This window comes from Hoplias malabaricus, chromosome X1 (genome assembly GCF_029633855.1).
Source record: "Hoplias malabaricus isolate fHopMal1 chromosome X1, fHopMal1.hap1, whole genome shotgun sequence".
NCBI lineage: Eukaryota > Metazoa > Chordata > Actinopteri > Characiformes > Erythrinidae > Hoplias > Hoplias malabaricus.
Genome location: NC_089818.1, coordinates 2,828,998 through 2,843,583, shown reverse-complemented (window position 1 = coordinate 2,843,583; position 14,586 = coordinate 2,828,998).

The following is a 14,586-nucleotide window of genomic DNA, read 5'->3' as shown; positions in this document are numbered from 1 at the left end:
CACTGGAAGTAGGAATCCCATCATGAAATTTACAGTTATACATTTTATGCAGCACAACATGTCCCTATATCTCAGTTTTGGGATGTGGTAGGGCAACAATTACGACACCACTGTCTTTGTGAGGACCTCCCTGTCACACGGTGTGGGGTTCAAGAAGATCTGAGGAGGTCACATATTTCACCCAAAAAAACACTAAGGGGTACCCCTTTGTGTTTTTTTAGACTAAATTTTTGACCGTTTCAGATTTCTTACAAACTCACAATGTTGATTAAGCAGGTCCTGACTTACACAGTGGTGTGATTATTTTCAGCCTATCTCATCCCAAAGCTGAGATATGAGGACAAACTTAACTGGGATTTTCTCTCAATAGGTTTATTGGGTTTGAATATATTGGAATTAAATTTATGAGCTTGTTATATGTCCAATAAAGCAAAATACAGATGCAATGTAGGATATATTGGACTGACTAGGCTTTTCTGATCGCACCCTTCTACTCTTGTGTTTACCTAGCTTCACTGGAAGTAGGAATCCCATCATGAAATTTACAGTTATACATTACATGCAGCACAACATGTCCCTATATCTCAGCTTTGGGATGTGGTAGGGAAACAATTACCACACCACTGTCTTTGTCAGGACCTCCCTGACACACGGTGTGGGGTTGAAGAAGATCTGAGGAGGTCACATATTTCACCCAAAAAAACATTAAGGGGTACCCCTTTGTGTTTTTTTAGACTAAATTTTTGACCGTCTCAGATTTCTTCCAAACTCACGATGTTGATTAAGCAGGTCCTGACTTACACAGGGGTGTGATTAATTTCAGCCTATCTCATCCCAAAGCTGAGATATGAGGACAAACTTAACTGGAATTTTCTCTCAATAGGTTTATTGGTGTTGAATATATTGGAATTAAATTCATGAGCTTTTTATACATCCAATAAAGCAAAACACAGATGCAATGTAGGATATATTGGACTGACTAGGCTTTTTTGATCGCACCCTTCTACTCTTGTGTTTACCTAGCTTCACTGGAAGTAGGAATCCCATCATGAAATTTTTATTTATACATTTTATGCAGCACAACATGTCCCTATATCTCAGTTTTGGGATGTGGTAGGGCAACAATTACGACACCACTGTCTTTGTGAGGACCTCCCTGTCACACGGTGTGGGGTTGAAGAAGATCTGAGGAGGTCACATATTTCACCCAAAAAAACACTAAGGGGTACCCCTTTGTGTTTTTTTAGACTAAATTTTTGACCGTTTCAGATTTCTTCCAAACTCACGATGTTGATTAAGCAGGTCCTGACTTACACAGTGGTGTGATTATTTTCAGCCTATCTCATCCCAAAGCTGAGATATGAGGACAAACTTAACTGGGATTTTCTCTCAATAGGTTTATTGGTGTTGAATATATTGGAATTAAATTTATGAGCTTGTTATATGTCCAATAAAGCAAAATACAGATGCAATGTAGGATATATTGGACTGACTAGGCTTTTCTGATCGCACCCTTCTACTCTTGTGTTTACCTAGCTTCACTGGAAGTAGGAATCCCATCATGAAATTTACAGTTATACATTACATGCAGCACAACATGTCCCTATATCTCAGCTTTGGGATGTGGTAGGGAAACAATTACCACACCACTGTCTTTGTCAGGACCTCCCTGACACACGGTGTGGGTTTGAAGAAGATCTGAGGAGGTCACATATTTCACCCAAAAAAACACTAAGGGGTACCCCATTGTGTTTTTTTAGACTAAATTTTTGACCGTCTCAGATTTCTTCCAAACTCACGATGTTGATTAGGCAGGTCCTGACTTACACAAAGGTGTTATTATATTCAGCCTATCTCATCCCAAAGCGGATATATGAGATCTAACGTAACTGGGATTTTCTCTCAATAGGTTTATTGGTGCTGAGTATATTGGAATTAAATTTATGAAATTGTTATACGTCCAATAAAGCAAAATACAGATGCAATGTAGGATATATTCGACTGACTAGGCTTTTCTGATCGCACCCTTCTACTCTTGTGTTTACCTAGCTTCACTGGAAGTAGGAATCCCATCATGAAATTTACAGTTATACATTTTATGCAGCAAAACATGTCCCTGTATCTCAGCTTTGGGATGTGGTAGGGCAACAATTACCACACCACTGTCTTCGTCAGGACCTCCCTGACACACGGTGTGGGTTTGAAGAAGATCTGAGGAGGTCACATATTTCACCCAAAAAAACACTAAGGGGTACCCCTTTGTGTTTTTTAGACTAAATATTTGACCGTCTCAGATTTCTTCTAAACTCACGATGTTGATTAGGAAGGTCCTGACTTACACAGTGGTGTGATTATTTTAAGCCTATCTCATCCCAAAGCTGAGATATGATGACTAACGTAACTTGGATTTTCTCTCAATAGGTTTATTGGTGTTGAATATATTGGAATTAAATTTATGAGCTTGTTATATGTCCAATAAAGCAAAACACAGATGCAATGTAGGATATATTGGACTGACTAGGCTTTTTTGATCGCACCCTTCTACTCTTGTGTTTACCTAGCTTCACTGGAAGTAGGAATCCCATCATGAAATTTACAGTTATACATTTTATGCAGCACAACATGTCCCTATATCTCAGTTTTGGGATGTGGTAGGGCAACAATTACGACACCACTGTCTTTGTGAGGACCTCCCTGTCACACGGTGTGGGGTTCAAGAAGATCTGAGGAGGTCACATATTTCACCCAAAAAAACACTAAGGGGTACCCCTTTGTGTTTTTTTAGACTAAATTTTTGACCGTTTCAGATTTCTTACAAACTCACAATGTTGATTAAGCAGGTCCTGACTTACACAGTGGTGTGATTATTTTCAGCCTATCTCATCCCAAAGCTGAGATATGAGGACAAACTTAACTGGGATTTTCTCTCAATAGGTTTATTGGGTTTGAATATATTGGAATTAAATTTATGAGCTTGTTATATGTCCAATAAAGCAAAATACAGATGCAATGTAGGATATATTGGACTGACTAGGCTTTTCTGATCGCACCCTTCTACTCTTGTGTTTACCTAGCTTCACTGGAAGTAGGAATCCCATCATGAAATTTACAGTTATACATTACATGCAGCACAACATGTCCCTATATCTCAGCTTTGGGATGTGGTAGGGAAACAATTACCACACCACTGTCTTTGTCAGGACCTCCCTGACACACGGTGTGGGTTTGAAGAAGATCTGAGGAGGTCACATATTTCACCCAAAAAACACTAAGGGGTACCCCATTGTGTTTTTTTAGACTAAATTTTTGACCGTCTCAGATTTCTTCCAAACTCACGATGTTGATTAGGCAGGTCCTGACTTACACAAAGGTGTGATTATTTTCAGCCTATCTCATCCCAAAGCGGATATATGAGAACTAACGTAACTGGGATTTTCTCTCAATAGGTTTATTGGTGTTGAGTATATTGGAATTAAATTTATGAGCTTGTTATACGTCCAATAAAGCAAAATACAGATGCAATGTAGGATATATTGGATTGACTAGGCTTTTCTGATCGCAACCTTCTACTCATGTCTTTACCTAGCTTCACTGGAAGTAGGAATCCCATCATGAAATTTACAGTTATACATTTTATGCAGCACAACATGTCCCTATATCTCAGTTTTGGGATGTGGTAGGGCAACAATTACGAAACCACTGTCTTTGTGAGGACCTCCCTGTCACACGGTGTGGTGTTGAAGAAGATCTGAGGAGGTCACATATTTCACCCAAAAAACACTAAGGGGTACCCCATTGTGTTTTTTTAGACTAAATTTTTGACCGTTTCAGATTTCTTCCAAACTCACAATGTTGATTAAGCAGGTCCTGACTTACACAAAGCTGTTATTATTTTCAGCCTATCTCATCCCAAAGCTGAGATATGAGGATTAACGTAACTTGGATTTTGTCTCAATAGGTTTATTGGTGTTGAATATATTGGAATTAAATTTATGAGCTTGTTATACGTCCAATAAAGCAAAATTCAGATGCAATGTAGGATATATTGGACTGACTAGGCTTTTCTGATCGCACCCTTCTACTCTTGTGTTTACCTAGCTTCACTGGAAGTAGGAATCCCATCATGAAATTTACAGTTATACATTTTATGCAGCACAACATGTCCCTATATCTCAGCTTTGGGATGTGGTAGGGCAACAATTACCACACCACTGTCTTTGTGAGGACCTCCCTGTCACACGGTGTGGGGTTGAAGAAGATCTGAGGAGGTCACATATTTTACCCAAAAATACACTAGGGGGTACCCCTTTGTGTTTTTTTAGACTAAATTTTTGACCGTCTCAGATTTCTTCCAAACTCACGATGTTGATTAAGCAGGTCCTGACTTACACAGGGGTGTGATTAATTTCAGCCTATCTCATCCCAAAGCTGAGATATGAGGACAAACTTAACTGGAATTTTCTCTCAATAGGTTTATTGGTGTTGAATATATTGGAATTAAATTCATGAGCTTTTTATACATCCAATAAAGCAAAACACAGATGCAATGTAGGATATATTGGACTGACTAGGCTTTTTTGATCGCACCCTTCTACTCTTGTGTTTACCTAGCTTCACTGGAAGTAGGAATCCCATCATGAAATTTTTATTTATACATTTTATGCAGCACAACATGTCCCTATATCTCAGTTTTGGGATGTGGTAGGGCAACAATTACGACACCACTGTCTTTGTGAGGACCTCCCTGTCACACGGTGTGGGGTTGAAGAAGATCTGAGGAGGTCACATATTTCACCCAAAAAAACACTAAGGGGTACCCCATTGTGTTTTTTTAGACTAAATTTTTGACCGTCTCAGATTTCTTCCAAACTCACGATGTTGATTAGGCAGGTCCTGACTTACACAAAGGTGTGATTATATTCAGCCTATCTCATCCCAAAGCGGATATATGAGATCTAACGTAACTGGGATTTTCTCTCAATAGGTTTATTGGTGCTGAGTATATTGGAATTAAATTTATGAAATTGTTATACGTCCAATAAAGCAAAATACAGATGCAATGTAGGATATATTGGACTGACTAGGCTTTTCTGATCGCACCCTTCTACTCTTGTGTTTACCTAGCTTCACTGGAAGTAGGAATCCCATCATGAAATTTACAGTTATACATTTTATGCAGCAAAACATGTCCCTGTATCTCAGCTTTGGGATGTGGTAGGGCAACAATTACCACACCACTGTCTTCGTCAGGACCTCCCTGACACACGGTGTGGGTTTGAAGAAGATCTGAGGAGGTCACATATTTCACCCAAAAAAACACTAAGGGGTACCCCTTTGTGTTTTTTAGACTAAATATTTGACCGTCTCAGATTTCTTCTAAACTCACGATGTTGATTAGGAAGGTCCTGACTTACACAGGGGTGTGATTATTTTCAGCCTATCTCATCCCAAAGCTGAGATATGATGATTAACGTAACTTGGATTTTCTCTCATTAAGTTTATTGGTGTTGAATATATTGGAATTAAATTTATGAGCTTGTTATATGTCCAATAAAGCAAAACACAGATGCAATGTAGGATATATTGGACTGACTAGGCTTTTTTGATCGCACCCTTCTACTCTTGTGTTTACCTAGCTTCACTGGAAGTAGGAATCCCATCATGAAATTTACAGTTATACATTTTATGCAGCACAACATGTCCCTATATCTCAGTTTTGGGATGTGGTAGGGCAACAATTACGAAACCACTGTCTTTGTGAGGACCTCCCTGTCACACGGTGTGGTGTTGAAGAAGATCTGAGGAGGTCACATATTTCACCCAAAAAAACACTAAGGGGTACCCCTTTGTGTTTTTTTAGACTAAATTTTTGACCGTTTCAGATTTCTTCCAAACTCACAATGTTGATTAAGCAGGTCCTGACTTACACAGGGGTGTGATTATTTTCAGCCTATCTCATCCCAAAGCTGAGATATGAGGACAAACTTAACTGGGATTTTCTCTCAATGGGTTTATTGGGTTTGAATATATTGGAATTAAATTTATGAGCTTGTTATATGTCCAATAAAGCAAAATACAGATGCAATGTAGGATATATTGGACTGACTAGGCTTTTCTGATCGCACCCTTCTACTCTTGTGTTTACCTAGCTTCACTGGAAGTAGGAATCCCATCATGAAATTTACAGTTATACATTACATGCAGCACAACATGTCCCTATATCTCAGCTTTGGGATGTGGTAGGGAAACAATTACCACACCACTGTCTTTGTCAGGACCTCCCTGACACACGGTGTGGGTTTGAAGAAGATCTGAGGAGGTCACATATTTCACCCAAAAAACACTAAGGGGTACCCCATTTTTTTTTTAGACTAAATTTTTGACCGTCTCAGATTTCTTCCAAACTCACGATGTTGATTAGGCAGGTCCTGACTTACACAAAGGTGTGATTATTTTCAGCCTATCTCATCCCAAAGTGGATATATGAGATCTAACGTAACTGGGATTTTCTCTCAATAGGTTTATTGGTGTTGAGTATATTGGAATTAAATTTATGAGCTTGTTATACGTCCAATAAAGCAAAATACAGATGCAATGTAGGATATATTGGATTGACTAGGCTTTTCTGATCGCAACCTTCTACTCATGTCTTTACCTAGCTTCACTGGAAGTAGGAATCCCATCATGAAATTTACAGTTATACATTTTATGCAGCACAACATGTCCCTATATCTCAGTTTTGGGATGTGGTAGGGCAACAATTACGAAACCACTGTCTTTGTGAGGACCTCCCTGTCACACGGTGTGGTGTTGAAGAAGATCTGAGGAGGTCACATATTTCACCCAAAAAAACACTAAGGGGTACCCCTTTGTGTTTTTTTAGACTAAATTTTTGACCGTCTCAGTTTTCTTCCAAACTCACGATGTTGACTAAGCAGGTCCTGACTTACACAGGGGTGTGATTAATTTCAGCCTATCTCATCCCAAAGCTGAGATATGAGGACAAACTTAACTGGGATTTACTCTCAATAGGTTTATTGGTGTTGAATATATTGGAATTAATATCATGAGCTTTTTATACATCCAATAAAGCAAAACACAGATGCAATGTAGGATATATTGGACTGACTAGGCTTTTTTGATCGCACCCTTCTACTCTTGTGTTTACCTAGCTTCACTGGAAGTAGGAATCCCATCATGAAATTTACATTTATACATTTTATGCAGCACAACATGTCCCTATATCTCAGTTTTGGGATGTGGTAGGGCAACAATTACGACACCACTGTCTTTGTCAGGACCTCCCTGACACACGGTGTGGGTTTGAAGAAGATCTGAGGAGGTCACATATTTCACCCAAAAAAACACTAAGGGGTACCCCTTTGTGTTTTTTTAGACTAAAGTTTTTGACCGCCTCAGATTTCTTCCAAACTCACAATGTTGATTAAGCAGGTCCTAACTTACACAGTGGTGTGATTATTTTCAGCCTATCTCATCCCAAGGCTGAGATATGAGGACTTACATAACTGGGATTTTCTCTCAATAGGTTTATTGGTGTTAAATATATTGGATCTAAATTTATGAACTTGTTGAACGTCCAATAAAGCAAAATACAGATGCATTGTAGAGTTTATTGGACTGACTAGGCTTTTCTGATCGCACCCTTCTACTCTTGTGTTTACCTAGCTTCACTGGAAGTAGGAATCCCATCATGAAATTTACATTTATACATTTTATGCAGCACAACATGTCCCTATATCTCAGTTTTGGGATGTGGTAGGGCAACAATTACGACACCACTGTCTTTGTCAGGACCTCCCTGACACACGGTGTGGGTTTGAAGAAGATCTGAGGAGGTCACATATTTCACCCAAAAAAACACTAAGGGGTACCCCTTTGTGTTTTTTTAGACTAAAGTTTTTGACCGCCTCAGATTTCTTCCAAACTCACAATGTTGATTAAGCAGGTCCTAACTTACACAGGGGTGTGATTATTTTCAGCCTATCTCATCCCAAGGCTGAGATATGAGGACTTACATAACTGGGATTTTCTCTCAATAGGTTTATTGGTGTTAAATATATTGGATCTAAATTTATGAACATGTTGAACGTCCAATAAAGCAAAATACAGATGCATTGTAGAGTTTATTGGACTGACTAGGCTTTTCTGATCGCACCCTTCTACTCTTGTGTTTACCTAGCTTCACTGGAAGTAGGAATCCCATCATGAAATTTACAGTTATACATTACATGCAGCACAACATGTCCCTATATCTCAGCTTTGGGATGTGGTAGGGCAACAATTACGAAACCACTGTCTTTGTGAGGACCTCCCTGTCACACGGTGTGGTGTTGAAGAAGATCTGAGGAGGTCACATATTTCACCCAAAAAAACACTAAGGGGTACCCCTTTGTGTTTTTTTAGACTAAATTTTTGACCGTTTCAGATTTCTTCCAAACTCACAATGTTGATTAAGCAGGTCCTGACTTACACAAAGCTGTTATTATTTTCAGCCTATCTCATCCCAAAGCTGAGATATGAGGATTAACGTAACTTGGATTTTGTCTCAATAGGTTTATTGGTGTTGAATATATTGGAATTAAATTTATGAGCTTGTTATACGTCCAATAAAGCAAAATTCAGATGCAATGTAGGATATATTGGACTGACTAGGCTTTTCTGATCGCACCCTTCTACTCTTGTGTTTACCTAGCTTCACTGGAAGTAGGAATCCCATCATGAAATTTACAGTTATACATTTTATGCAGCACAACATGTCCCTATATCTCAGCTTTGGGATGTGGTAGGGCAACAATTACGACACCACTGTCTTTGTGAGGACCTCCCTGTCACACGGTGTGGGGTTGAAGAAGATCTGAGGAGGTCACATATTTTACCCAAAAATACACTAAGGGGTACCCCTTTGTGTTTTTTTAGACTAAATTTTTGACCGTCTCAGTTTTCTTCCAAACTCACGATGTTGATTAAGCAGGTCCTGACTTACACAGGGGTGTGATTAATTTCAGCCTATCTCATCCCAAAGCTGAGATATGAGGACAAACTTAACTGGGATTTACTCTCAATAGGTTTATTGGTGTTGAATATATTGGAATTAAATTCATGAGCTTTTTATACATCCAATAAAGCAAAACACAGATGCAATGTAGGATATATTGGACTGACTAGGCTTTTTTGATCGCACCCTTCTACTCTTGTGTTTACCTAGCTTCACTGGAAGTAGGAATCCCATCATGAAATTTACATTTATACATTTTATGCAGCACAACATGTCCCTATATCTCAGTTTTGGGATGTGGTAGGGCAACAATTACGACACCACTGTCTTTGTCAGGACCTCCCTGACACACGGTGTGGGTTTGAAGAACATCTGAGGAGGTCACATATTTCACCCAAAAAAACACTAAGGGGTACCCCTTTGTGTTTTTTTAGACTAAAGTTTTTGACCGCCTCAGATTTCTTCCAAACTCACGATGTTGATTAGGCAGGTCCTGACTTACACAAAGGTGTGATTATATTCAGCCTATCTCATCCCAAAGCGGATATATGAGATCTAACGTAACTGGGATTTTCTCTCAATAGGTTTATTGGTGCTGAGTATATTGGAATTAAATTTATGAAATTGTTATACGTCCAATAAAGCAAAATACAGATGCAATGTAGGATATATTGGACTGACTAGGCTTTTCTGATCGCACCCTTCTACTCTTGTGTTTACCTAGCTTCACTGGAAGTAGGAATCCCATCATGAAATTTACAGTTATACATTTTATGCAGCAAAACATGTCCCTGTATCTCAGCTTTGGGATGTGGTAGGGCAACAATTACCACACCACTGTCTTCGTCAGGACCTCCCTGACACACGGTGTGGGTTTGAAGAAGATCTGAGGAGGTCACATATTTCACCCAAAAAAACACTAAGGGGTACCCCTTTGTGTTTTTTAGACTAAATATTTGACCGTCTCAGATTTCTTCTAAACTCACGATGTTGATTAGGAAGGTCCTGACTTACACAGGGGTGTGATTATTTTCAGCCTATCTCATCCCAAAGCTGAGATATGAGGATTAACGTAACTTGGATTTTCTCTCAATAGGTTTATTGGTGTTGAATATATTGGAATTAAATTTATGAGCTTGTTATACATCCAATAAAGCAAAATTCAGATGCAATGTAGGATATATTGGACTGACTAGGCTTTTCTGATCGCACCCTTCTACTCTTGTGTTTACCTAGCTTCACTGGAAGTAGGAATCCCATCATGAAATTTACAGTTATACATTTTATGCAGCACAACATGTCCCTATATCTCAGCTTTGGGATGTGGTAGGGCAACAATTACCACACCACTGTCTTTGTGAGGACCTCCCTGTCACACGGTGTGGGGTTGAAGAAGATCTGAGGAGGTCACATATTTTACCCAAAAATACACTAAGGGGTACCCCTTTGTGTTTTTTTAGACTAAATTTTTGACCGTCTCAGTTTTCTTCCAAACTCACGATGTTGATTAAGCAGGTCCTGACTTACACAGGGGTGTGATTAATTTCAGCCTATCTCATCCCAAAGCTGAGATATGAGGACAAACTTAACTGGGATTTACTCTCAATAGGTTTATTGGTGTTGAATATATTGGAATTAAATTCATGAGCTTTTTATACATCCAATAAAGCAAAACACAGATGCAATGTAGGATATATTGGACTGACTAGGCTTTTTTGATCGCACCCTTCTACTCTTGTGTTTACCTAGCTTCACTGGAAGTAGGAATCCCATCATGAAATTTACATTTATACATTTTATGCAGCACAACATGTCCCTATATCTCAGTTTTGGGATGTGGTAGGGCAACAATTACGACACCACTGTCTTTGTCAGGACCTCCCTGACACACGGTGTGGGTTTGAAGAAGATCTGAGGAGGTCACATATTTCACCCAAAAAAACACTAAGGGGTACCCCTTTGTGTTTTTTTAGATTAAAGTTTTTGACCGCCTCAGATTTCTTCCAAACTCACAATGTTGATTAAGCAGGTCCTAACTTACACAGGGGTGTGATTATTTTCAGCCTATCTCATCCCAAGGCTGAGATATGAGGACTTACATAACTGGGATTTTCTCTCAATAGGTTTATTGGTGTTAAATATATTGGATCTAAATTTATGAACATGTTGAACGTCCAATAAAGCAAAATACAGATGCATTGTAGAGGTTATTGGACTGACTAGGCTTTTCTGATCGCACCCTTCTACTCTTGTGTTTACCTAGCTTCACTGGAAGTAGGAATCCAATCATGAAATTTACAGTTATACATTACATGCAGCACAACATGTCCCTATATCTCAGCTTTGGGATGTGGTAGGGCAACAATTACGACACCACTGTCTTTGTGAGGACCTCCCTGTCACACGGTGTGGGGTTGAAGAAGATCTGAGGAGGTCACATATTTCACCCAAAAAAACACTAAGGGGTACCCCTTTGTGTTTTTTTAGACTAAATTTTTGACCGTTTCAGATTTCTTCCAAACTCACAATGTTGATTAAGCAGGTCCTGACTTACACAAAGCTGTTATTATTTTCAGCCTATCTCATCCCAAAGCTGAGATATGAGGATTAACGTAACTTGGATTTTGTCTCAATAGGTTTATTGGTGTTGAATATATTGGAATTAAATTTATGAGCTTGTTATACGTCCAATAAAGCAAAATTCAGATGCAATGTAGGATATATTGGACTGACTAGGCTTTTCTGATCGCACCCTTCTACTCTTGTGTTTACCTAGCTTCACTGGAAGTAGGAATCCCATCATGAAATTTACAGTTATACATTTTATGCAGCACAACATGTCCCTATATCTCAGCTTTGGGATGTGGTAGGGCAACAATTACGACACCACTGTCTTTGTGAGGACCTCCCTGTCACACGGTGTGGGGTTGAAGAAGATCTGAGGAGGTCACATATTTTACCCAAAAATACACTAAGGGGTACCCCTTTGTGTTTTTTTAGACTAAATTTTTGACCGTCTCAGTTTTCTTCCAAACTCACGATGTTGATTAAGCAGGTCCTGACTTACACAGGGGTGTGATTAATTTCAGCCTATCTCATCCCAAAGCTGAGATATGAGGACAAACTTAACTGGGATTTACTCTCAATAGGTTTATTGGTGTTGAATATATTGGAATTAAATTCATGAGCTTTTTATACATCCAATAAAGCAAAACACAGATGCAATGTAGGATATATTGGACTGACTAGGCTTTTTTGATCGCACCCTTCTACTCTTGTGTTTACCTAGCTTCACTGGAAGTAGGAATCCCATCATGAAATTTACATTTATACATTTTATGCAGCACAACATGTCCCTATATCTCAGTTTTGGGATGTGGTAGGGCAACAATTACGACACCACTGTCTTTGTCAGGACCTCCCTGACACACGGTGTGGGTTTGAAGAACATCTGAGGAGGTCACATATTTCACCCAAAAAAACACTAAGGGGTACCCCTTTGTGTTTTTTTAGACTAAAGTTTTTGACCGCCTCAGATTTCTTCCAAACTCACGATGTTGATTAGGCAGGTCCTGACTTACACAAAGGTGTGATTATATTCAGCCTATCTCATCCCAAAGCGGATATATGAGATCTAACGTAACTGGGATTTTCTCTCAATAGGTTTATTGGTGCTGAGTATATTGGAATTAAATTTATGAAATTGTTATACGTCCAATAAAGCAAAATACAGATGCAATGTAGGATATATTGGACTGACTAGGCTTTTCTGATCGCACCCTTCTACTCTTGTGTTTACCTAGCTTCACTGGAAGTAGGAATCCCATCATGAAATTTACAGTTATACATTTTATGCAGCAAAACATGTCCCTGTATCTCAGCTTTGGGATGTGGTAGGGCAACAATTACCACACCACTGTCTTCGTCAGGACCTCCCTGACACACGGTGTGGGTTTGAAGAAGATCTGAGGAGGTCACATATTTCACCCAAAAAAACACTAAGGGGTACCCCTTTGTGTTTTTTAGACTAAATATTTGACCGTCTCAGATTTCTTCTAAACTCACGATGTTGATTAGGAAGGTCCTGACTTACACAGGGGTGTGATTATTTTCAGCCTATCTCATCCCAAAGCTGAGATATGAGGATTAACGTAACTTGGATTTTCTCTCAATAGGTTTATTGGTGTTGAATATATTGGAATTAAATTTATGAGCTTGTTATACGTCCAATAAAGCAAAATTCAGATGCAATGTAGGATATATTGGACTGACTAGGCTTTTCTGATCGCACCCTTCTACTCTTGTGTTTACCTAGCTTCACTGGAAGTAGGAATCCCATCATGAAATTTTTATTTATACAATTTATGCAGCACAACATGTCCCTATATCTCAGTTTTGGGATGTGGTAGGGCAACAATTACGACACCACTGTCTTTGTGAGGACCTCCCTGTCACACGGTGTGGGGTTGAAGAAGATCTGAGGAGGTCACATATTTCACCCAAAAAAACACTAAGGGGTACCCCTTTGTGTTTTTTTAGACAAAATTTTTGACCGTTTCAGATTTCTTCCAAACTCACGATGTTGATTAAGCAGGTCCTGACTTACACAAAGCTGTGATTATTTTCAGCCTATCTCAACCCAAAGCTGAGATATGAGGATTAACGTAACTTGGATTTTCTCTCAATAGGTTTATTGGTGTTGAATATATTGGAATTAAATTTATGAGCTTGTTATACATCCAATAAAGCAAAATTCAGATGCAATGTAGGATATATTGGACTGACTAGGCTTTTCTGATCGCACCCTTCTACTCTTGTGTTTACCTAGCTTCACTGGAAGTAGGAATCCCATCATGAAATTTACAGTTATACATTTTATGCAGCACAACATGTCCCTATATCTCAGCTTTGGGATGTGGTAGGGCAACAATTACCACACCACTGTCTTTGTGAGGACCTCCCTGTCACACGGTGTGGGGTTGAAGAAGATCTGAGGAGGTCACATATTTTACCCAAAAATACACTAAGGGGTACCCCTTTGTGTTTTTTTAGACTAAATTTTTGACCGTCTCAGTTTTCTTCCAAACTCACGATGTTGATTAAGCAGGTCCTGACTTACACAGGGGTGTGATTAATTTCAGCCTATCTCATCCCAAAGCTGAGATATGAGGACAAACTTAACTGGGATTTACTCTCAATAGGTTTATTGGTGTTGAATATATTGGAATTAAATTCATGAGCTTTTTATACATCCAATAAAGCAAAACACAGATGCAATGTAGGATATATTGGACTGACTAGGCTTTTTTGATCGCACCCTTCTACTCTTGTGTTTACCTAGCTTCACTGGAAGTAGGAATCCCATCATGAAATTTACATTTATACATTTTATGCAGCACAACATGTCCCTATATCTCAGTTTTGGGATGTGGTAGGGCAACAATTACGACACCACTGTCTTTGTCAGGACCTCCCTGACACACGGTGTGGGTTTGAAGAAGATCTGAGGAGGTCACATATTTCACCCAAAAAAACACTAAGGGGTACCCCTTTGTGTTTTTTTAGATTAA